At 45.5% G+C, this 24,645-nt stretch overlaps 1 protein-coding gene across 2 annotated transcripts in view; it reads right to left on the bottom strand.

Annotated features, from left to right (window-relative positions):
* CREB3L2 (cAMP responsive element binding protein 3 like 2) overlaps positions 1–24,645 on the bottom strand; it is a 114,145-nt gene that overhangs the window by 65,773 nt on the left and 23,727 nt on the right. Inside the window, exon 1 of one of the 2 annotated variants that reach the window (XM_042851904.2) lies at positions 19,180–19,318. The exons of the other annotated variant lie outside the window; for it this stretch is intronic. The gene's annotated coding sequence lies outside the window, so the exon portion shown is untranslated. Of the gene's footprint in view, positions 1–19,179; positions 19,319–24,645 lie in introns of those variants that run through there. 2 annotated transcript variants of the gene reach the window in all.

The following is a 24,645-nucleotide window of genomic DNA, read 5'->3' as shown; positions in this document are numbered from 1 at the left end:
GGAAAGTATGGTGGGAGATCCTGAAGTCTAATTATGAGGTTCAGAGGGTACCATGCAAGGGATCAAAAAGCTATAAACACACGCTACTCCCTATCCCATATTTGATATTCTTCATTTCCTTATGAGAAACAGAGGAAAAACTGCAGCTAGGCAGAAGCCAAAATACACACACATGACCGAGACCCCCACCAGGGGGTCATTGTGTATTCAGTTGCTAAATTAAGTACACACTATGTGTGGAGCATAGATTTTGGCAGTAATGGGAGAGTCCCGAAAAGGCTGAGAGAAATCATGAGAGACTTTCATACCAAGGGACAACTTTCAAATAAAGAACCCATTTATCAGTCACATATTTAATAGTTTCTCTTACCAGGCTTGCTAATCACCAAACCAGCACGTGTCTCGGCTTCCCTCCCCCCATCCCCACAGCACATCAAATCCCTAAAAGTGAAGTCATGATGTTGAGTCCTCAGAATCAGAAAGATTTCCATGACAGAGATCATAATAAAAAGATAAGTTACTTCAATGGTGTATTAAATACAAGCGAGAGAACTCTTACTAAACCACACACACAAGATTAGTTAAGGAATTTAAAAAATAAATCTTATTTTGCTTTAGTGCGAAAGCTCCCCTTATTTTTATAAATTAGGGTGGAACTGTCAAAACAAGCCACATTATTCAATAGGAATGAGGGGCGGCAGAGAGTACAGGTAAGGGAGTTTCAGCCCCCAGAAGGCAGAGTTGGTCTGCAATGCTGAGAAAGCACAATTTCACCCCAGCTGACACATACACTAAAGTCCTACACACACACGCAAAACATACACCTTTTTTCACTGGCACTTAGAGCTTTGTTATTAAATTAATCTTATCTACTGAAGTGAGGGTGGTCTCGAGATGACCAAAAAGATTTGCTGGGTTAGTAGTGACAGAGAAGGGGAAGGAAGAAGTTGTAGACACTGCATAAGCACATGCACATATAATCACTCACATTACCCTGGGCAATGAAAACCCAGACTCAGGAAGCCACAGTTAAAGGCTGCTCATGCTCTGACTGAGTGTCTGGAAGGGGGAGGGGAGAGAAGAGGGAGAGAGCGCGAGAAGATGTAAGGTGGGGGAGGAGATAATTATTTGTCATTGTGAAACATGACAATAACAGCAGTTGTATTTTTTAAGAGATCTTGCAATGAATACAAATTCTATTTTTACCTTATTCTCTGCATTATGATCTACATTCCCATGAATGCTGAGCACCCGTAGGTCAGATTAAACTATGGGTGCTCGGCCCCTCTGAAAGATCTAGTCGTAGTTTCAACAGGTTTCCTCCTCTCTAGTCAGATCTTTGCCACTGAAACCCTCACACCACGTCTGCTTCTGGGTCCATGCCATGATGCCATAACAGACATGTCTTCATCATCAGAAGCCAGCCATTAGCTGGGACTTGTGCCATCAACGTGCCAGACTTTAAAAAAAGAAAACCATTGTTTCCATTAGCTCAGTGGGAAAGGCTCTGAATAACTAAGAGAAGTAATATGGTCTAGTAGTGATTAGGGTTCTAGCCTGGGACTCAGGAGAGCTGGGTCTATGCTCCACCACAGACTTCCTGTGTGACCTTGGGCAAGCATTGAGTCTCTCTGTGCCTCAGTTCCCCATCTGTAACATGGGGATGATAATACTTCCCCATCTCACAGGGGTGTTTCAAGGAGAAATACACTGAAGATTGTGAGGTGCTCAGAGACTACAGTAACAGGAGTTATATGGAGCACTCAAGATGGCAACTATAGTTAGATTCTTCATCTTGGCCTTTTGTTCCCTAGCACCAGGGAGAGCAGAGCACTTAGGCATCAAGGTGGAGAAAGGGACCGAACAGGAACATCAGACTCAAGGAAATTAAGGGACAACATGGACTAGCTCTAATAAATCCTAGATAATTTCCCATGAAGTTTTTCCTGACTGAAGGAATGGTGACTGAAACAGAGTTAATAAAAAAAAAAAAAAGAGAATGATTTTCCACCACCACTTTGGTTACCAAGTACACATTGTAAACCAGCGACAATAGATAATTGTATGAATCCCTGAATGGATCATCATCAAACTGGTGTAGCACCCAGCACCATTATCTTCAACAATCATTTCCCCAGGAGATCAGATTCACATCTGATGGAGGAGACAAAACAAATCTGTCCAGACAGGTGGAAGAGTGCCTGCTGGGGTGGGAGAAGGGAGTGTTTTTTGGAACTGAAAGGTTCAAGGTTGAATGAGACTGGAGCAGTTAGCTAGCACTGATGTAATCCTGTTTCAAACAAGACAACGTTAAGGCACACTAGGTACCTTTTAGTTCCCAGCAGCAGAGTCTACACAAGCAGTTAGAGCTCTCTGCAATTCACATCCCCACAGACCAGTATGCAACAAGCCGTACACATGTTTGGCTTTAGGTAAAGGCTAAGGCACGTTGCCAGGATAGTACAACGGAAACTTGCAGTGCCACTGCGCATGCTGTCTCTCTCCCTCCAATCACTTTATAATTACTATAGATCTTTTTATATTTTTATATATATATAAATATACATATACACACACACACACACACACACACACAGTATCACTAACTGTTCTGCAGCCTGCGGGCATCTGCTACAGACCATCTGGCCTGGAAGAGAAGTGAAACATTACAGGACTCCTGAGATATTTGAAATTCACCAGTGACTTTACCCAGAAAACTGTTATGTAAGGTATACAGGCAAATGTATCAAGAAGGTTCTTTCATTTACAAGAGAAAAAACTAACATCCAGAAAGCAAAGAATCCAAGCAGAGAAGTGATCCTGAAACTGCTACTTACTGACATGGATGGAACTGCCTGAAAATAGAGATGTTGGTAGCAATAACCACAAACCACTGAAATTCAGAACAGTAAGAAATAGGTTCACAGAAGGCAGCAGTATAGAATATTAGAAAATTATAGCTTAAGTTTGGGATTTTTCAAAGGAGCTGAAGAGTTAGGTGCCCAACCCCCGCTGAATTTCAACAGCAGTTGGTCATCTTTGAAAATCCCACCATCACTCTGCTTTTTCCATCAAAAAAAGTTAACAAAACAGAAAGCAATGCCTGCAAGTGATTCCTGTGTTTAGTTTGTAAAGCACTTCAGGATCCTTCTGGCTGAAAGGACTCCTGGATATCTGAACATTATCATTACTTTGGTCATTTCACAGGCAGCCTTTAGAAGATAGTGTGGATTTTGTAAACCAAAGATCAAACTGACTTTTCCTTCTCTGTGTGTTGTGGACTCAGGATATTCTCTGACTCCTAAAATCTGATTTTCACAGATGCTGAGCACCCACAACTCCCACTGATTTATACTGAAGTTAGAGATGGCTCAGCATCCCTGAAGAAAAAAAAAAAAAAGCAGGCCTTCAGTAAGAGTAGGATGATTGGACTTAGTCTGGACCAGTCCCATAAGAATGGCCATAATGGGTCAGACCAATGGTCCATCTAGCCCAATAGCCTGACTTCCAACAGTGGATGGTGCCAAATGCTTCAGAGGGAATGAACAGAACAGGGCAGTTACTGATTGTTCCCATTCCCTGTTGTCCAGTCCCCACTTCTGGCAGTCAGAGCGGTTTAGGGACATCCAGAGCAGGGGGTTGCTTCCCTGACCATCTTGGCTAATAGCCATTGACAGAACTGCCCTCCATGAACTTATCTAGTTCTCCTTTGAGCCCTTTCACTCGTTTGACCTTCGCAATATCCCCTGGCAATGAGTTCCACAGGTTGATTGTGTTTTGTGAGAAGATGTATTTCCTGATGTAGAACACAGCAGGTCTTGGATTTCCATGACCCAGTCCTACCTGTTCTATAGTCCTACCTGCTCACTGGTATGCCTAGATGTGGAACACCAGTGGCTGAGATCCAAGGAAAGGAGTGGAGAGTGATGAAGAACAGTATTTCCCCTTATGGAAACATTAGCAGAGGATTACTCTACACCATCCACCACATTTAAGTGTCCCAGTTTGTGTGGCAAAAATTATCTAGTTAAAATTATCTAGTAGATCAACAGATATTACATAAAAGTGACCCAAATTATGGAGGGATCCCAAAACAAAAATATACAAAAAAATCTTGTTACACAAGCCTCCTCCAATCTAAGCTTTACAGGGACACGCAATGTGGCTTTGAAATGTCTAACAACAGATGGAGAGAATAGGATTTAAACAGCCCATCTAACTAAACATAACCACCCCCTACAGCCTTTTACTAGTTGCAAGGGTGGGAGTAAAGTAGAGGTGGGATATATTACTGGTGACCCCTTCCTAAACTGTTCCGATATCTGGTTCGTGATGCAGAAGCTAAAGTTATGTCTGTATCTCATTATTTACTCCCTTTGGAAGAGGTACATAAGCCAGTCAGAATGGAACTTGGAATATTAATTCAAAACGGGAAGTCCCCTCCCTATAAACTGCAATTCAAATTAGATTCCCTTTTGAAAATAAAAAGATGAAAGAAAAAATGAGGGTAGCCTGGTATGGTTTTAAAATTTTAGTGCTCCAGACTTGATCATTTTTTAAGCAGGTCTGCAAATAAACACTTTTCGGAAAAAAATCAAGGAAGGGAGATGAGTATTAGAAAGATGGCACTTAAACACGGGCAGGATCCTACATTTGACACTAACAAAAAGCACTCACTGGGGACGGTAGCTGTGGGAACAGAGCCCAAAGGGAGTTTTCATACTGTCCCCTCAATGGCGCCATTGTAGACAAAGTGTCCTATTATTAGTCAGCACTGACATCATATACCATAATGGCTACAATGGAAGGAATAAATAAGCAAATTGACTATAGACCATAGGCATTTCATACCTCTGTCTGTCCCATGAGGAATGCCACATCTGAAATAATCACTAGGCAGATTTAAAGGGTCTGTTTATGCACTTCGTTTTTATTTAGCAAAGAAATTAACTTCAGACTGTTAAAAGGAAATGCAGAGAGGCTCCCAGGCAGCACTCAGGACAGCTATAGCACTGAAGGTGGCAGAGAGTGATCTGCTAAGAACTGCGGTGCCAGAGAGACCCAAAATGAGGGATACACCAAAAACATTAGCAAAATAATAAATAAATAAATAAGATAAGATAAGGGAGACATGTCTGTCCATTCTCCCTTCACTCAATCTTTAGTGCTCATGAAAGTAGCTGGATTCCCAGTCCCTGGAGACTGAAGCTATCAATGTGATCAAAGAGCAGAGGCAAAAACAAGGCAAGCTTCCTCTACAGACACATCCGAGTTCTCCTTGTAGGGATAACCTGTAGGCGCAGAAAGGTACTTCAGGTTCCTCGCCTAATTACTCTCTGCTGAGAATGCCCAAAGAGGTGCCAATTACGATAGTGGTCTTAGTCATATGGATGCATATTCACTGAGAGCAGGGCAGACGTACCCAAGCTCATTTTTCACAGGTTACCAACCAACCACCAGATAGATAACTGAAAACTGAGTAAGCAAACATCCACTTTAAATTATGGCTAACTCATGCCCACTTAGCATGGGGCACTTACAGGTTTAAATTAGTGTAAATGGTGGAGACTCTGTAACTTGAAGTCTTTGAATCATGATTTGAGGACTTCTGTAATAGACCCCTAACTTCTGGCTGAGTTACTGAAGTGGGTGGGTGAGGTTCTGTGGCCTGCAATGTGCAGAAGGTCAGATTACATGATCATCGGGATTGCTTCTGACCTTAAAGTCTATGGGTCTCTGGTTCTTCTTCGAGTGATGGTCACTATTGTATTCCACAGAGGGGTTTACGCTTGCGCATCACAGAGCTAGAGAATTTAAAAGTTGTAGCCTCTGTTGGTCCACCCACTTGTCCTGAACTCGCCCCTTGGTTTTGTGCAAGGTGATAAATGGCAGGGCGGACCAACTGCATCTCCATTCCTTCTCACTGCCACATGGTCCGTGTCAGAACAATTGGTGTCCCCTTGCTTGTGACACACTTTTTCTAACAACCTTGTATATACACCTCTACCCCAATATAACCCGACCCGATAGAACATGAATTCGGATATAACGCAGTAAAGCAGTGCTCTGGGGGCGGGGCTGCGCACTCCGGCGGATCAAAGCAAGTTCGATATAACGCGGTTTCATCTATAACGCAGTAAGATTTTTTAGCTCCCGGGGATAGCGTTATATCTGGGTAGAGGTGTAATTTTTACATATTTTTGCTACCTTTGGATAATTTCTAGTAGTTTGAGAGTAGAATAGTTAGTTTGGGGGCCTGTTTTGTCTCTGGCACCCATCCCCCCCATTAGTACCCATGCACAGGTACTGAACTATGCCAAAGACCCCCTGCTTTAAAATCTGTGCCTCCTGCCCACGTTCCATCTTGGTCAGTGATGAACACCAATGCCATCTCTACTGCTTGGGGGAGAGCTATGTCACATCCAGGTGCAGCCTCTGCCAGTCCTTCCCTGGAGAAGGTTGGGCTCTTGGCCTCAAGAGATATCTCATGGAAGTTACCATGAGGCCTCATTCGGATGCAGGCCGGGGGCCCCCCCGTGCATTGGCCTGAAACAACGAAGAGTTACAGAGTCCAAATTCACCACTGATGGTACCCCCACTATGGACACCACGCCAGGGCCTAGACAGGAGGCCAGGAAGCATGACTGTGAGACTTCTTCCAAGACTCCTTCCACTACTTCCAGTCATGGTGAGAGAGCTCGTGCCAAGCCTCATAAGCATGAAAAGAGCCCCCACAAGAGGACGGATCTGCCAGTACCAGGGATAGACTCGACACCATTGGCACCCCATAAGAGAAGCATCCTTTGCCATTGGTTTCCTATGCCCTGGGGTCCTCCGCAATATCCATCAGGAAGGCCATATTGGGGTCCTTGGCCACAATACCCGCTGTCAGAACCTCCACATTCAGCAAGGGAGACTTCTTCCATTACACTGTCCTGCGCGCCTTCCAGCAGATGCTCAGAAGCAGTGATAGAGAAAGAACCGCTCAGCCCAGTTCCAATAGCACCTACTGAGCAGGAGACATTTCTATCTTCTTCTCCAGATGCGGCACTTGGTTTGGCATCCCCTTCACCCCCTGATGGCATCACATCCCACTGGAGGAGGTACAAGATACCCAACACCAGGTCCTGGACATCCTGCATTCATCGGCACCAGAAAGAGTACACTACCCATTAACAAGGCTATATTCGAGTTGTCCAGGAGAGTTTGGCACATGCTCCCAAGGAGCCTGAAAGACAGTATTATGTGCCTGCTAAGGGGTCTAAATTTCTGTTCTCACATTCCCCTCCCAACTCTCTTGCGGTCTAAGCACTGACTGAGCATTCCAGGAAGCAGCATCCATGCGCCACTCCATCAGATAAGGAAGAACAGAAATTGGAACTTTTGGGTCATAAGGCAGTGCTTAATCTGTAATGAAAGAGGTGTTGGGGCTCACGCAATTTTTTTTTTTTTTTTTAAACTTTCATAACTGACGCAGCAAGCCCCGAGGCGCCAGGGCTCAGTCCTGGCACAAATTAAGCACTGCCGTAAAATATTCTCATCGGTGGGCCTTCAGTTCAGGATCTCAAACTACCAGGCATTCATTGCTCACCAAATATGATTTCCTAAACTACTGTAAAAAGGATGAATTTGCTGAAAAACTACCACAGCAAGATCAGGCCCATTTCCAAACAAGCAGACAAGGGTAAATTGGTGGCAAGGACTGTGCTTCAAATCAGCTCTGGATGCGATGGACACTTCTTCGCGGTCCGTGGCCCTGGGTATAGTTATGCGATGACAGGAATCATGGCTCCACTCCTCTGATTTCCCCAGGGAGATACAAAATACCATAGATGACCTCCCTTTCGATGAGCCCCATCTTTTTAACCAAAAAACAGACGATTCCCTCCACACCCACACGGATTCCAGAGCTACTCTGCATTCCCTGGGCATTTACACACCTCCAAAAAGTTAACCTTAAAACCTATGCAGTGCCTTGACTTCATAGGGGCTGCCATCAACCCAGTCACAGCTTGAGCCTACCTACCACAGGATAAGTTCTAGACTCTGCAAGAACTTATAACTCGTGTAACTGACAATCCGTTGGTCGTGGCCAGGACTTGTTTCTCCCTCTAGGTCGCATGGCCTCGTGCACATACGTCACCACCTTCGCTGCATCCAGAAAGTTTTTTCACCAACTCATCACACCATGGACCACATGCTCACAGTTCCCCACAAGGTACTCTCATCCCTCCAATGATGGAAGGAACCTCATGAAATCTGTGCAGGAGTTCCCTTTCTGTGCCCCTTTCCTGAAAGGACTGATCACCAACGCCTCCCTTCTGGGTTGTGGAGTGCAGATGGATGGACATATGACTCAGAGAACGTGCACCTCTCAGGAATCCAGAATGCATATCAATGTTCTGGAGCTCTGAGCTGTAAGAAGGGCATGCCAGGCTCTCATCTTGTTGGACAATGCCATGACGGTGTGCTACATCAACGAACAAGGGGGCACGAGGTCGCCAGCTCTGTGCTCAGAAGTGATCACCTTTTGAACTGGTGCATCAACCACAAGATCATCTTGTGTGCAGCCTCTCTCTCAGGGACACTGAATGTAACTGTGAATTCGCTCAGCAGACAGTTCAGCATCAACCACAAGCGGGAACTCCGTGATGACGTACTACAGGCCATCTTCAACAAACGGGGAACTCAAACCAGAGACCTCTTTGTGTCCTCAGTGAGCAGAAAATGCAACACAGTCTGCTCATGAGGGGGCCTGGGGCAGCACTCTCAGGGTGATGCCCTCATCCTTCCCTGGTCGGATCAACTCAATTATGCCTTGCCTCCTTTCCTGCTCCTACCATGGGTACTACACAACATCAGACGGGACAAAGCAACAGTCAACCTGATAGCCCCACACTGGTCCAGACAGTTTTGGTTTCTCAATCTCCTTTGCATATCTGCACACACCCTAATTTCCCTCCCTGCTCCACCTGACCTACTGACAACGTAACAGTGGCATCAGCCATCCCAATCCATGGGTACCTTCACCTTAGAGCATGGTATTTGGATGGACATCTCTGGAATGGACACGTTCATCACAGGTACAAAATATCCTTTCCAGCAGCAGGAAGAACTCCACTAAGCGTAGTTACTGAGCCAAGTGGACACAGGTTGCCTGCTGGGCGGAACGCAAAGGACTTTCCCCAGAAGCAGTGGGGATTCCCCTGTTCCTAGACTACTACTATCCTTGAAGGCGTCAGGTCTTTGCCTTAGTTCTATCGAAGTCCATACAGCAGCAATTAGTGCCTTCCATGTCCCCCGTGGAGCAGCCCTCCTTACCCCCACACTGACTGTTAGGTTTGGAAGGGCCTCATTAGAACTTTCCCACCTGTACAGCCCATCACTCCCCAATGGGATCTCAACCTGATCCTATTTATGTTAACAAAACCACCTTATGAGCCGTTGGTGTCGTGTTCACTGTCCCTCCTGTCCATGAAAGTCGCCTTCCTGGTGGCTATCACGTTGGCGAGGAGGGTTGGCAAGCTCAGTTGGCAAGCTCAGGGCCATGATGGTGAGCCCTCCTTTCCTCTAGAGTGGCCATGTAAAGTTCAGTTAGTCTTCACTACTCATTACATCTTGGTGCATTACTCAGCGGTGAATGCCTCCTTTGGTGCAGCTATCCTCCGCTCACTTCTCCCATCTACATCCTCACACCCTCTACTGACTTAGGTACTGCTTGATAGTCACCTTCAGTGGAGTACAATAGGGACCATCACTCAAAGAGGGGGAGGAGATTACTTGCCTGGAACTGGAGGTTCTTCGAGATATGTGGTCCCTATCTGTATTCCACGGTCTGCCCTCCTTCCTCTCTGATGCAGATCTGTTGATTTGCAGCGGAGAAGGAACTGGAGACGTGATTCGTCCGCCCCACCCTTTATCACCTCAGAAGAAACCGTGAGGCGAGTTCAGGGTGCATGTACTGACCAAGGGACACTACTACTTTTAAATTCTCTGGCTCCGGATGCATGGTAAGCATGCATAAGCCCCTCAGTGGAATACAGAGAGGGACCACATATCTCAAAGAACCTCCAAATTACAGGTAAGTAACCTCCTGAATCTAATTATATGTATTTTTACCACAGCCAAAGCATGCATCAAGAATGGCGTCTTATGGCTGTTGAATTTTTCATATATAAGCTGAGCAAATACAGCTTTTATTATCCCAATGACACCACTAGAAGGAGCTGTATTCTGCAGGTAAGGAGTCTGAAGCCTGGTGAAAAGAAACCTGTCAGATATGCAAAACAGGCTGACTTTAAAGAAACTACATCTGCAACATGTATTCTCTGCAGTTATTCCGAGACCTTTGGGGGGGGAGGGGGCGGAGTATTTCCCATGATTCACTGCAATAAAGCTACAGCCCTATCCCAGTACCGTACCAGACCCATCCATACCACTGTCACCATTTAAGACTCACACTGCGGTGATATGTGCATTAACAATGCCTAGATTTAGAACAGCCCCTTAGCAGGATTAAACCAAAATCCATTTCTCTGACAGTTTTTAGTTGAACATTATGCTCACACATTTTATTTGAATAGGGTCTCAAGAGCTGAGCTGCTGGCTTCAACTCAGCTCTTCTCCTCTCTCCCCCATCCCAAAGGAAATACTGAAGAATTTATTTTAAAAACATCCCTCCCACACAAACAAAGAATAGACTGTGCACGCAGATTATACGGCAAGAGAGAGCCAGGTCAAGTTTTGGGCCCAACAAGCCCCCATTTAAGGTGAGGTGTGGTTAATTTCCTTTTCATGAACAATTTCTGAAACTCTTTTCCAAGGTAAACAAGCTAGGTGACAAAAAAGTGAGACTTTCTATATGCTGTACAAAAAAAAAAAAAAAAAAACCACACACACACACCCCCCACACACACAAGCTGCTGGGAACTAAGAACAGGGGTGTTTACTTACACCAGGTTTGTATGAGATAAAGAAGAATTTGGGTCAGTAACAAGGGACCGTGGAGACTAAAGACTAGGAAGAGAAGTTACTTTCCAGATTCCTCATGGCGAAAGAAAAGCAATGCAAGCATTGGACCCAAAGCCCTGGAATGCCTGCCTGCCTCCACCTTCCCCTCCCTGGTTCCCTGATTGCTGAGACGCCCAGACAGAATGCATTCCATGGGGCGGGAGAGCTGGCAGGGTTCCAGGTGGCGTTCAAAACACCACTCTGTATTCTCCAGCAAAAAGGAATGTCTGGGACTGAGCGCACACATCCTCCTATGATTGCACACTTTTGCTTCCACTGTCTCAGCCCGTCTCTATTTATTTTTTTTTAATTGCAAGATACATGCTGGGGGGTGGGGTACAGCTATGAAGGCAGGCTATTATAATGAAGCACTCCCAGACCACCTGGACTATTATTAGTCTCATGTCCAAGTCCAATTTGGAGATTGTGGGCTGTGAAGGGACACCTTCAAGATGGGACGACCCAAAAATCTTAGTTATCTTAACATCTGCTTTATATAAAAAAAAAGTCTCTTTTGGAAAAGTCCATGCAACTCTTAGAAATTCTTATTATTTTTTTTAATACATTAGAAGTTTCAACACTATTTTTCTAAGAGACTAGGAGCTTAGTGCTCACAAGTAACTCAATAAATCAGTGTGAGCAAGACTGAAGGAATAAAACAGCTTTCAATTTTAAAGTTCCAAGAGGTTATAACAATGAGAGGTTTCAGAGTAGCAGCTGTGTTAGTCTGTATCTGCAAAAAGAACAGGAGTACTTGTGGCACCTTAGGGACTAACAAATTTATTTGAGCATAAGCTTTAGTGGGCTACAGCCTACTTCATCGGATGCATGTAGTGGAAAATACAGTAGGAAGAGATATATATATATATATATATTATACACACACACACACACACCATGAAACAATGGGTGTTACTATACACACTATAAGGAGAGTGATCAGTTAAGGTGAGCTTTTATCAGCAGGAGATAAAAAAACAACAACTTTCTAGTGGTAATGAAAATGGCCCATTTCCAGCAATTGACAAGGAGGTATGACGAACTGGGGGTGGGGGGCGAGAGAAATAAGCATGGGGAAATAGTTTTACTTTGTGTAATGGCCCATCCACTCCCAGTCTTTATTCAAGCCTAATTTAATGGTGTCCAATTTGCAAATTAATTCCAATTCAGCAGTCTCTCGGAGTCTGTTTTTGAAGTTTTTTTGTTGTAATATTGCAACTTTTAGGTCTGTAATAGAGTGGCCAGGGAGATTGAAGTGTTCTCCAACTGGTTTTTGAATGTTATAATTCTTGACGTCTGATTTGTGTCCATTTATTCTTTTACGTAGAGACTTTCCGGTTTGGCCAATGTACATGGCAGAAAGGCATTGCTGGCACATGATGGCATATTATCACATTGGTAGATGTGCAGGTAACAATGAGAGTCTGCCAAGTTATAAAAAATACTTCGGCAACATCTTGGTCGCTAATGCACCCAGGGTAAGGTCCCATGTGGAATTCTTCAATTGAATTGGATTGAGTTTCGTAATTAATAAAAATACAACCTAAATAAAACCAAAAGACAACATACAGACACAAAACTTCAGCTCTCAAGTCAGGGTTATAAACGTACAGTTTCTCGCCCTAAAACTAATCCTCTAGTCACATCATTAGCCAGCCCTTAATTGTTTCAAGAGAGTCAAGTCGCTGGCTTGCACAGCCCTGCAGACAAAGCCAAGCAACCTTTGGCCTTTGGTCTTCCCTGGCAGTTTTGCCAACAGAATCCTCAATGGTGCTATAATTAGCATAGCTAGAGCACTGATAGGAACTTTGGGGTAAAATTCCCTAGTATCGATATAGTCTTTGTTATAGTTCTTGCTTGCTTTTCCCCTCAGGGATAGCCTTTGCACTGTGTGTCTGGCCTTTAGTGTCAAATCAGGACATATTCTGTTTAAGGAACCTACAATGTATCCTATGTGGATCCATCACTTCCTCCCAGCTGTTCTGCAGCCTTGGGTTTTTGTTTTTGTTTTTTTGTTTTGTTTTGGGTTTTTTAAAAGTGGTTTAAAAACCAATTCCAACTTTGCAGGGGAAATTGAAGCTTCATTTCCTCCAATACCCCTCTCCAGATCTCCTTTTTCTTTTAAATAAAAATGAAACTGGATTGTTTCTGAACAGCCTCCTCCCCAGAGACCAGCTCTAGCACTACAATTGCATCTGAAGTTTCCACTTCAGCTGCAATGCCCCTCCAGATCCCTGCATATTGCAACCACAAAAGTGTGGCACTTCCACAGACAGTGCTGCAAACACAAGCACACACTGAGATGGGTAAAGTACGTTCAGGTGTTGGATGGGAAGCATGGAAAACTGAAGGTTGATTCACAAAAACCAGATATAAGCACAGACCGGCAGTATGAGCTTCCTTTCTGCACCCAGATTTCTAACCATAAGAGGTTATCTTCATCTAGGAAGGGGCAGGTCAGTCCATTTAATCTTTGCCTTCCACCGAGACCACCAACTTAGGGATCCACTTGTTACAGCATTATTTGTAACGTGAACATTTCAGTCACAGAACAGGTGCCATAGGAATCTCATAGCAGCTGCTCATCCAGTAGCAATTACTTCAGTTCTGTATCCACAGCAGTGACTGCGGTTATAAGGAACACATTGTGCATAATCTTTTTCCTTTGTTTGTTCTATAAATGGTGCCGAACTTCCCATTACAGCAATACTTAATTCATCCTGGCCATGCACAGTTCTATAGGCCTCCGTTAAGTTTCATTTGTGTTGGTTTTTCCACAGCCAATAAAAACAAAAGCTATAAGACACATACTGTAGCAGAAGCTCCATTGTAACACTACTAGGACCTTTGTCTCTTCAATAATTAATCCACACAAACATACCCATGGGGCATGTAAGTATTATCCCTATTTTCCAGATGGAAAAAATGAGTCAGAGGCTGACTTAAGTGGTTTAACAAACAGAAAGTTAAGTGCGGATTTGATCACAGTCTATAAGTACACGGGAAAAAGAAATTTGAAATAGAGGTCTCTTCAGTGCAGCAAACAAGATATAGCAAGAACCACCAGTTGGACAAATTCAGACTAGAAATAAGGGATAAATTTTGAACATGAGAGTAATTAACCCATTGGAACAACTTACCAAGAGTTGGGGTGTATTCTCCATCACTGGAAATTTTTCAGTCAAAGATTAGATGTTTTTCTAAAAATTATGCTCTAATTGACAAGCTAATGGATGTCCAGATGAGTGCCTCTCGACCTCTTTTAATTAGTTCTGCTTCTACGTTATCCACTCCAAAGACTATGGCTTTTCAGAGTCCGTACTGCATCCTCAACTTCATCAACCATATGAGGTGGTTCACCAGGAAATGCTGAGCTTCTAGACCCCCTCTGCATCCTTCACGTCCAGCTTAGAATTCATTTATCTCGTATTATACAGGTCTCAGCAACACTTACCCCAAGTGTTGGGTGAAATGATATTTTTCCTGCCCGAGAAACCTTTCGAAAGTCTTGATGGTTTGGTAGGCCTTACTAGTGACATTTGCTGCAAAAGAGTTCTGTATATTGATGCAGTATTGTTCAAGCCAATCTTCTTTTGCCACTTTAATCACTGCTTCTATTTCTTGTGTCACACGGGAATATTGCTGTCTTGGGGTTTCATCCATCTTCCTTTGTGCTCTTAGCTTCCTTCATGGATCATATAACTCGATAATCTTCATGATCCAAAGTTTCTTCTTTAGGATCCGTTTGCCCAGGAGTTCATCCATGGTCTCTCTAACGTAGCAGGAGATTTTGTACTCTATTTGATCTATGTGCCCCATGCGGAGGTCAGCAGCTTGCAACTTTCGTTCAATCATTTTCTTGAATTTCACTTGTGTTTCATAGACTTTCAGTTGACATTGTAACAGATTCTGAAGGTACTTGCTGGTCATTTCTTGTTTCACAGTTTGGCCTTTATGTTGGCTATTACTAAGTTCTGATTGGCTACTATGTCAGCCTTCTGGAAGGATCAACTCCCCATCATATCAGAACACCATCTCTTTGAAATCATGAAGAAAAGTCAGACTGCTTGTGAGTCTGAAAATCTGGAAAGTCCAAGTCAATTGCCTTGACAATTAGTGCTTGAACAAGGTACTGTTTAATATTAAGTCATTTCACAAACAGCATGAGTCTCCGTCCTCTACTGTTTGTCTTGTCATGACTAATTTGGAAGTGATTGTCTGAATTTACAGCATAACATATCATCAAAACAATCAGATGAAGAAAACTTGAGTTTGCTGGATATGTGGTACTCCTGGGGGAATTCAGCGCCACTTGGCATAAATTAATATTGTGCACGCAGAATTCCTTTCCCCCTCCCCCCGCCCCCAAAATGGGCTGCAGAAATGTTGGCCACCACTAGGAGCCACTGGACCAGCAGAGCCCAGCTCGCAAACAGAAGACACTGCCAGAGGGAGGCGGAAGGAGCTTGAGGGTTTCCGGCAGCTGCAGTTCCCAGCACACCCTGAAGGACAGAGGAAACTGTGCAAGACTGAGACCCAGCATCAGGGTGTTTCTCCCTCTAGATCCCTGCAGGGTAGAGGATGAGAGTGTCTGGGCTGGTGGGGGCCTCGGCTGGGCTCTGAGGGGAGGCGGTAAGAGTGGCTGGGCTGGGTAGGGAGTGACAGTGGCTGGGCTGGGGGGGGCATGAGTGTCTGTGCCCCCATCTGGGTTCTGGGAGGGAGGGGACAGAAGCAGGAACTGGGCTGCCATAGGGGTTTCCTTAACTCTCTACTCCTGGGGGGGGGGGGGAGGGATTTTTGTTTGTGTCTGTAATATTACAGACATACTTTCTGGCAGGTATTTTGAAATAAATTACCAAAATAATAATAGAAATTGGCATGATTATGTAGTGTTATTTTGAAAAATAAAATTTGCAAAATTTTGCAGAATTTTGAAATATTGTACACAGAATTTTTAATTTTTTGGTGCAGAATTCCCCTAGAAGTAATGTGGGAGGATGAGTGCAGGGAGATTGCGGCAGGAAGTTTTGCAGAAATGAGTGCTTCCTGTCCATTACAGCTGGCACCCATGGCAAAATGTGTTTTGACAAGGTGACTGACTGGGCAGGAGGACATATGGAGCACTTCTCAAGGCTGTGTGAAGACCTCAAACGTGGAGGAAGATTGCTGGCCAATGACTCTTGTGTGTTGTGTTTACTATTCATTGTGATGTGACTCTATAGTGCTTTGCACAATGAGAGAAAGAACGTACGTATGCATGCTCTAGTTCACACAAATTCATTCAGGGATGTTCCATAGCCTGTGTTATACATAAGGTCAGACAAGATGATCACAATGGTCTCATGGCTTTATAATCTAGGAATCAAAGCTACAGTGGGAGTTGGTATCTGAAGCAAAACTAGAATTAAAGAATTCCTGTGCTCAGATCAACGGCGCCAGAATGGGGAAGGGGGGTGGGGGAGAAGTGTGCAAAGGGACCATGGTCCTCCCACTTTTCACCACAGGCCCTCTTGCCCCTCCTCTTCCCCCCCAAGGCCCCGCCTTTCCCCCCACCCCCGGGCCAGGTTGGCGGCTGGAACCCAGCTGGGGAGCCCAGGCAGCGGGGGGCGCTGCGCAACAGACCCTCCACCTGCCCAGGATGGGGAGACCTGAGAGCAGCCCCTGGCCTGTTTTCCCACCCCCGGGTACCCCAACCAGGACAGGTGGAGGGTCCACGGCTCCTCACAGTTGCCTGACCATACAGCTCTTACCATGGCCAGGCTGCAGCTCCAAGGCCCCGTCCCCACACCGGAGTGGGCCGCTGTGGGGAGCCAGGAATCCTCCACCTGCCCTGGGTAGGGTTCCAGGGGGTGGGGAAATGGGCCAGGGGTACTCTTGACCCCGCACCGTAGGCAGGTGGAGGGTCCATGGCTCCCAGCCCGCTCCAGCTTCTAGCTTGGCTGGGTGCAGGGTTTCGGGCAGAAGGGACAGGGGCCCCTGCTCCCCTTCCCCCCCTCCCCCACACTTTTGGGAAGGCTTTGCCGTGGCTGGTTCACATCACCAGACTAGCCTCCTCCCTCCCTTAGGGCATGTCTACACTTACCTCCAGAGCGATCGATCCAGTGGGGGGGGGGGGGGGTCGAGTCGATTTTTATTGCGTCAAAAATTGACCGCCTAGTACTTTCCCGTCGACTCCGGTACTCCACCGGAGTGAGAAGTGCAGGCGGAGTCGACAGGAGAGCGTCAGCAGTCGACTTACCGCAGTGAAGACACCGTGGTAAGTATGTCGACTTCAGCTAAGTTATTCATGTAGCTGAAATTGCATAACTTAGATCGATTCCCCCCACCCCCCATAGTGTGGGCCAGGCCTTAGCCTGAGAAGCAAGCAAACTTGGCACTGCAAGAATAGAAATGTGAAGGTCTCGCACGATGGAGGAATTCCTTCTACATTCCAAGGGAAAATTGGCTTGAGCTGAGCTTTGCCACATGGGTTCAGTGCTCCATACTGGAGGTGGACACTGTACATGTTGAAGACTCTCTCTGCTCTGGAGAAGTCCTAGGGCTGACTAGAAGAGAGTACTGCAGATCAGAATTAGGAAACCTTGCCTGAGTGGAATGAAGATATTTGTACAGCCCCAGCTACATTATACTTTGTTCTAAACGGTCTCTCACTTTCATGAGTGAAATGCTGTTGCCTGTCCTCCCTTAAGCCACCACCCCTGAGCCTTAGAAAGAGGGCACTTCTAGTTCTCCTACCAAGAGCAGAGGGCACTCAAGTCCTCCTGCTGTGGAGACCATATACTTTTAGTCCATGCTCCTAGCGTGTACACCAGCAGACACTTAAAATCACATCAGACATCTCTGAAGGGGAAGGGCTAGTGCCTACTAGTGTCCAATTTGCCATATGCCATCCAGCTAGAACCTGGCACATTTCCTGCTGCAGAAGTGACGCATCACAGTGCTTCCAGGCATCCTGAGGGTGTTGAAAAGAAGGGTAGGGGTTCTCTTGCCAGGAAGCCTAACTAGTCCAGTTTTTTCTTAATCTCCCATAAGTCAGTTCTGATCATAACATACTACACTCTATCAGCCTCTCCATGCACAGCAATCAGGTCTGCAACAACCCCAACTGCAAGTACTTCCAGAATTCACAAATCGTTTTTTCTCTCTATTTGCACAGCAAGAGTTGTCACTATGCTGCACAGCATACCCACAGCATGGAACTTCACAGCCACAGCAGGGTTAGAACTCGGGTCCTCCTGCTCCAAAACAGAGATCTCTTCCTCTTGAGCTAAAAAGAAAACCTCTGCTAGCAACAGAGAGCTTGGAAAACACAGATGAGCAGTGTAGTTTCCAGCTAACATAGGACAGCAGTGCACTTACACATTAGCTCATTCATTCTAACATTAATGCTGGTTTGCGACTCCTGTTAACCAAGACTGTGGAACATAAATCTTAGAAAAGGAAAAGAAAGCTTTTTCACCTTGTATTAGGTATTTGACACGAGTGTATATGGAGAAATCCGAGACCATTAAACACTGCCACATCCTTCTCCTCTTGTTCATATGAAGTTCCATTTAATGGGACCCCACAATGTGCTAATTTATGTCCCTTTAGTAAGGCTGCCCATCTTCACTCATTCTTATGCACGAGTTCCCCCAGGGGGAAGGCAATGCATAAACGCCAAATCTGCCCACTCATCTGGCATCAAATGACACTAAAATGTAAACAAACAAGTTAGACATATCATTAGACACAGTATTACACTAAACAGGCCAAAGGTGACAAGGGCAACAGAAGAGATTCACTTAAATGCCTATTAAGGTTTTCCTTAGGGGAACAAAAAAGCTCTGATGTTGATAATCTCAAAATTCAGTTTGTGCTGTTGAATCCTTCATGTGCTACACTACCACCCGAAGGTGCATCTCCTTTGCTACTCTTGCTGTTTCCTAAAGCAATGTAAAATACCATTTTAAACACTTCTTCATTATCTTTACTTTTTTTTATTCAACAGTAAAACGTTACGCTCAAATGATGTTTTGCCTTGGGCTGCCTCCTGGGCTGTAGTCCACGAAAGCTTATGCTCTAATAAATTTGTTAGTCTCTAAGGTGCCACAAGTACTCCTGTTCTTTTTTCCCCTATCCTGTTACACAAAAGAACTTAAAAAAAAAAAAAAAAAAAGCTTAACATACCCATTTTTCCCCAGGGTTCCAAAAACTGACAGAGCAAGATTTCTAGCGATTGACAGGTGTGTTCAGTTCCTGAACCCTCTGAGAATACACCAGATAGACTCTGCATGTCTGCTTTGCTGTTCACATCACTTTTAGGCAAAGATGGCAAGGGCACTCCTATCTTCCTTTATATGTCCTAATCCTTTTCAATCGCCTCCCCGCTAGACAGCTTCTTAACCAGAATAACTGGCTGAGCCAGTTTGGGTTAAACTTTATCAGCTAATCATTGACCAAACAAAGGAATGCATGTTGCTCAGGCTGCCTCCCCTAGTCTGACAGGAAAGTCACACTTTCCAAAATGGCACCTATATGTATAACTGCATGAAGTTTGCAAAAGGAGAGAGAAAAGGGGAAATGCAATTTACAAATAGAGCTTGGTGTGAAAAGCCCAGTATAACTTACTACGGAGTCACAGTTGTTACTTCATAATACTTACCCCTGGAGATAGGAGTCTGGCCTCGCTGGCTGGTTCTGGCACCCCATGCTACAAGTAAGACTCCAGTCATCTACTCTGCATCCTCTCACTCCTCCTGAATGGCCCAATTAATCATACTTGATTTTTTATTTTTAACTATTCATACAGGCAAATTTTTCCCTCTTTCAAATAACATTTTAAATGCTCTCCTTCCCCCAATTTTGTCTCATCTAAAAAGCTCTCCCAGGTCAGCATATGCAGATGGAAGAACAGGAGTACTTGTGGCACCTTAGAGACTAACAAATTTATTAGAGCATAAGCTTTCGTGGACTACAGCCCACTTCTTCGGATGCATCCGAAGAAGTGGGCTGTAGTCCACGAAAGCTTATGCTCTAATAAATTTGTTAGTCTCTAAGGTGCCACAAGTACTCCTGTTCTTCTTTTTGCGGATACAGACTAACACGGCTGCTACTCTGAAACCTGTCATATGCAGATGGAAGGTGTTGCTCTATTTAAACATTTCAGATGGTGGCAGGTATATACTTTACAAATGGGGATGGGTCAGATTATACGTACATTTTAACAAACAAGAGCAAATGTCATAAGAACGGCCATACTGGGTCAGACCAAAGGTCCATCTAGCCCAATATCCTGCCTTCCGACAGTGGCCAGTGCCAGGTGCCCCAGAGGGAATGAACAGAACAGGTAATCACTGAGTGATTCATTCCCTGTCACCCATTCCCAGCTTCTGCAAATAAAGGTTAAGGCACCATCCCTGTCCATCCTGGCTAATAGCCATTGATGGACCTATCCTCCATGAACTTGTCTAGTTCTTTTTTGAACCCTGTTATAGCCTTGGCTTGGTCACTGGTCAATTTTTTCTAATGGAAGATTCTATTAGAATTTCCAGCTAATTGGGACCCTCCAGCATTTTGAGACCTGTAATGCAACATGCTTATTGAAAGCAAAGTGCCTCAGAAGGCCAAGGACCCTGGATAAAGTGCACTGACACTACAAGACACTGAACACAAAAAGCATATACCATTAGTGATCAGAAACAACAGACACCTGTGGAGCAATTAGAGAGGCTTTTCAAAGCCTGTGGGTAAATCAAGCCTGGATTTAGCAGGCCCTCATATTTTCTCTTTTTAATGCATTTATTACCCTGGCTAATTAACACAGGCGCTGACTTTCCAATGTCCTGGGGGGTGCTCAACACCCGGCTCTGCCCCAGGTCCTGCCCGCACTCCATCCCTTCCCCCAAGGCCCCGACCCCACCCCCACCCCTTCCTGCCCCACCTCTACCTGCCCCTTTCCACTCCCTCCCATTATCCCACCAGCAGGCAGGAGGCGCTAGAGGAGGTGCTGATAGGGGGGCTACCGGTGGGTGCTCAGCAGCCCAGAGTACCCATGGAGTCAGTGCCTACGCTAATTAACGCATGTCAGCCCTGTTAAGTCTCCTGCATCAAACAGCCACATTATCTGGTTACAGATAGTCTTCTGTGGCTGCTGAGGGCTTAGTCTTTGGGGCAATAAAATATCATTGAGTCACATTGTAACATTTTGCCTTATGAGGCTGAACCCTGCTCATCTTAACATAAGAACGGCCATACTGGGTCAGACCAAAGTATCCAGTATCCTATCTTCCAACAGCGGCCAATGCTAGATGCCCCAGAGGGAATGAACAGAACAGGTAATCACCAAGTGATCCATCGCCTGCCGCCCACTCCCAGCATCTGGCAAACATCCTGCCCAGCTTGGTTAATAGCCATTGATGAACCTATCCTCCGTGAATTTATCTAGTTCTTTTTTGAACCCTGTTATACTCTTGGCCTTCACAACATCCTCTGGCAAAGAGTTCCACAGGTTGACTGTGCATTGTGCATCTTACTCACACTATCGGAAGTTCCCTGGGCTTCGCTGGGACTGCTCACATAAGTAAGGCAAGCTGGATTCAGCACCAAATCATGAAATAACCTCACTATGTTCCAACACAAGCACTGCACAGGCAGGGCCGGCTCTGGCTTTTTTGCCACCCCAAGCAACAACAACAAAAAATTGGGGCGGCTAGAACAGCAAAGCGAAAAAAAAAACCCTGCGGGGCGGCCGGAGCCAGGGTGCAGGGGGACTCCCTGCGCTGCAGACGTGCCCCCGCTAGCAGGGTGGGGGGAGAAGAGGGAGGGAGCGGTGGGAGAGAGAGAAGGGGGGGGCAGCCAGGGCTTCAGCGGAGTGCTCGCCACTCGGCCCCGACCGCTACGCCGCCTGACGGGAGGGCTCCACTCCGGTCGGCAGGGAGGGAAGGACGCGGGCTGCCCTGCCGGGCTTGCTACAGACCTGGCACCGGTGCTGGGGCAGATGAAGCGTGCAGCCCATTCCCAGCAGGGTGCTCCACTCCTCCGCCCTGCCGCCCCCTACAGGGCGGCCGGATCGGCGAACAAACAACAACAAAAGCGGCCGTGCCGCCCTAGGATTGGGCGGAATGCTGCCCCATAGAATCTGCCGCCCCAAGCACGAGCTTGCTCGGCTGGTGCCTGGAGCCAGCCCTGTGCACAGGGGGCCGGCAGGCAAGGAGTCTTATCCCCACTGCCAATAAAAATCTCTGGAGCTCTTACATTTGGCCACTTCTGAACAAGCCTGATCACAGTTTTCAGAGGCTGTACTTTAAAAGTAATGAGGAAAGGGAAGAGGAGGAAATAGAAAAGGGGCCCCAGCTGCATCTCACATAGTGCGGTAGAGAGCTACATTTTGTCCCAGCTTTCCATTATTGGCACAAATACATGGAAAAGTTCACTTTTTAAATGAATACCGCCCACCAAAATAGCAATACTGCTTGTTTTTAAAAGTAAACTAAAGTTTCTGAGAAGATCAAATGTATATTTGCATCTAAATGGATATGCATATATTCCTGGACAGTGACTTTGAAAGCGACTCCCCTCACTCATCCCAAAAGCAAGAAAACACTTCTGTTTGGCTTGGCCCAGTCTCCCCAAAGAATTGCATCACTAACTGGAAACAGGGTTTTGCAGGCAGTTTCCAAGAAAATACTTGGATGAGTGATGCAATCACATGCCCTGCACCCAAAAGAACGGAAAAGAAAATCAAAGAATGATTCTAATTTACAGTGTCCTCGATTGACCTAGCCGGCAACGTGTTCTGGCCAAGGTGAAATAAATTTGTCCTCACAGCTGGAGCCTGGACGTTTCTTTGGATCACAGCAGCGATAGCTTGGGTCTGTGGTTAGAGGGTTAGCAGCCTCTGTTTTTAAAAAAAAAAATCTTAAGACAACCAGTGCTATCACCACCAACTAGTTCAAGTTCTCGCTTCCTTTTATTGATATGAGTCAATACACCTAGCTTTATCTGAACCCAAGTCATATCACTACACTGAGCTACTGAGTCCCAACAGGGAGAAATATGTCCATAGTTGTATACCTGGCCCAAATAAATAAACCCTGTTCCAGTTGGAGAGCTGCTACTTGCAACAATGATGTGACAGAGGAATTTTGAAGCAATTTGATTTTAGTCAGCTTGTATGAATATTAATACCCTGAAAGCTCTTCCAGAGCTCACAAGAGACATGGTGGGTGAGGTAATCGCTTTCATTGGATCAACTTCTGTTGGTGACCGAGACAAGCTTTTGGAGGTACACAGAGCTCTTCTTCAGGTTTGCGAAAGGTAATGCACTAGCACTAGGGTTAGTGAGGTATAGTTGTTTAAGCCCTCCCCCCACCCCATTTTTTGTCCTGTGACCACAGTGGTGTTAACAGGCCACTCTACCTTGAATGATCCCTTAGAATACGTGCTAACTACTTATGCTAAACACCTTGAATTTAGTTGTGACACTGGGGCCTTGGCTACACTGGCAATTCACAGCGCTGCACTTGCTGCGCTCAGCGGTGTGAAAAAACACCCCCCCTGAGCGCAGCGAGTGCAGCGCTGTAAAGCGCCAGTGTAATCAGCGCCTGCAGCTCTGCACGCTCGCTCGCAGTGCTGCAAGCTATTCCCCTCGGAAAGGTGGAGTACTTGCAGCGCTGCGAGAGCGCTCTCGCAGCACTGGCGGCGCGACTACACTTGCGCTTCACAGCGCTGTGAATCTGCGAGTGTAGCCAAGGCCTAAGAGTACCTTTCCCAGACCTGAAGAAGAGCTCTGTGCCTGGCTCTAAAGCTTGTCTCTCTCACCAACAGAAGTTGGCCCAATGAAAGATATTACCTCACCCATCCTGTCTCTCTAATATCCTGGGACCTACACGGCTACAACTACACTGCATACTTGCAGCTCAGTGTCATTTCAGAGTCTAGTGGTGTCTGAACTCTGGGAACAGCTTAGAGTTTTGAGCACCATTGCGCAGAGAAAGTTCTTTTCTGTATTTTTGCAAATCAGAAGCATGGAAGCCTTTCCCCAGGTAGGCATCCAGACCTCTGTGCCCCATTTCTATCTAGGATTCTTCACATCCATGGTTGTCTCATCTTCTCTGACATCTGATTCCTTATCTCTGCCCGGGCTTTGACACACATTCCGCTACCACTGCTAGACTAAACTGCCCTGTTTAGTCTATGTGGCTAAGACTCAAGACTGGTTGTTGAAAGTTCAGCTTTTAAGCCCTTATTTAGGCATCTACATCTGGCTTGACTTTCTAAAACAACTAGTGATTTTGGAGGGCCTTAATTTTGGATGTCCAGCTTGAAACACCTTAAAGGGACCTGATTTACTGAAACCAAGTACTCACCTTCTGAAAACAGGGCCCCTCTAAGGTGTTTCAAGTTGGATACCTGAAATGACCATCTACTTTTGAAAATCTTAATATTTTTTTATTTGTCTTTTTCCTTCTACTTTTATACCAGATTCCCAAATCCTACAGTTTCTATTGTCACTGTGGGGGCATCAGTTCCCTTATGAGAAGGATAATCTGGAGGCTAGGACACAAATCTAGGACATGGGAAACCTGAGTCCAAGCCCTGCTCCATCACAGACTTCCTGTAAGACCTTGGGTAAGTCAGTTATCCTTTTTGTGC

Source organism: Chrysemys picta, chromosome 1, assembly GCF_011386835.1.
Source record: "Chrysemys picta bellii isolate R12L10 chromosome 1, ASM1138683v2, whole genome shotgun sequence".
Classification (NCBI taxonomy): Eukaryota; Metazoa; Chordata; order Testudines; family Emydidae; genus Chrysemys; species Chrysemys picta.
Note: the sequence above shows the minus strand (reverse complement) of the source record. Positions and strands in the feature narration are given on the sequence as shown.